The sequence below is a fragment of the Helobdella robusta genome, assembly GCF_000326865.2.
Source record: "Helobdella robusta unplaced genomic scaffold HELROscaffold_5, whole genome shotgun sequence".
Classification (NCBI taxonomy): domain Eukaryota; kingdom Metazoa; phylum Annelida; class Clitellata; order Rhynchobdellida; family Glossiphoniidae; genus Helobdella; species Helobdella robusta.
In genome coordinates this window covers 4,439,404-4,440,488 of record NW_008705254.1, presented here as the reverse complement: position 1 = coordinate 4,440,488, position 1,085 = coordinate 4,439,404, and positions in this window count along the sequence as shown.

The following is a 1,085-nucleotide window of genomic DNA, read 5'->3' as shown; positions in this document are numbered from 1 at the left end:
ACCTTCATTCTCTGACTTCTGATTGGTTGAATTTGGTTGTGGGCGGGTTATTAAAACTGATAATTATATACATATGCATATATATATATATATATATATATATATATATATATATATATATATATATATATATATATATATATATATATTTATATACAAATAGTAGGGTAAAAGTGATGATAATGATGATGACGAAGACGACGACGACGATGATGATGAGTTTGTATCGCTAACGTAGCGTAGATGTTAATTATGGTGATGAAAATGATGATAATGATGATGATGATGGTGCTTTTTACCTTTAGCGAGATGATGACGATGATAATAATGATAGTGATGATGACGACCGTGATTTAGCAGTGATAAAGTTTATCAATAATGATAAGATTCATGTTTCATTAACATTAACTCTCCTGACATCAGTATTAAATAATCATACACTATTACATTAAAAATCTGAAAAAAACTGTCTGACTGTTATTAAAAAAACACATAATAACATCAACAAACCTGACTTTATTGCTATAAAATCACACATATTGGCATTAACAATCTTGACATTAATGTTATGGAAGTGCATATTTGAAATGGCGAATCACTCAGTGAATATTTCAATCTTAAGTAACTTGTGTTGTTCGGAGGGAGGCATTGATTTGCCTTACTCGGGTCGGAAAAAAGTGACCGAGAGAAGAATGAGAGAGCAATGAATGAATGACAGTGTACATGGACGAACGAAAATACATCAACGTGAATGCTTTTCCGAGTGTTACATCAAAATTGATGCCGCCATAATCACGTTAACATTAACCTTTACATAAATAATTTATCTTTCAAAAAGTCATCACTTATATATGCAACTATCTCCAATAGAATGGTTTGTTTTAATAGAAAAGTTAATAACAGTATATTTAACTTACAAACAAAACAATAAACAAATAACAATAAAACAACAACAACAAAACAACATTAACAACAACAACATCAGCATCAGCAATAACAACAACATTAACAATGACAACAACAACATCAGCAGCAGCAGCAATAACAACAACAACTACTACAACATTACAAAAAACAACAACATA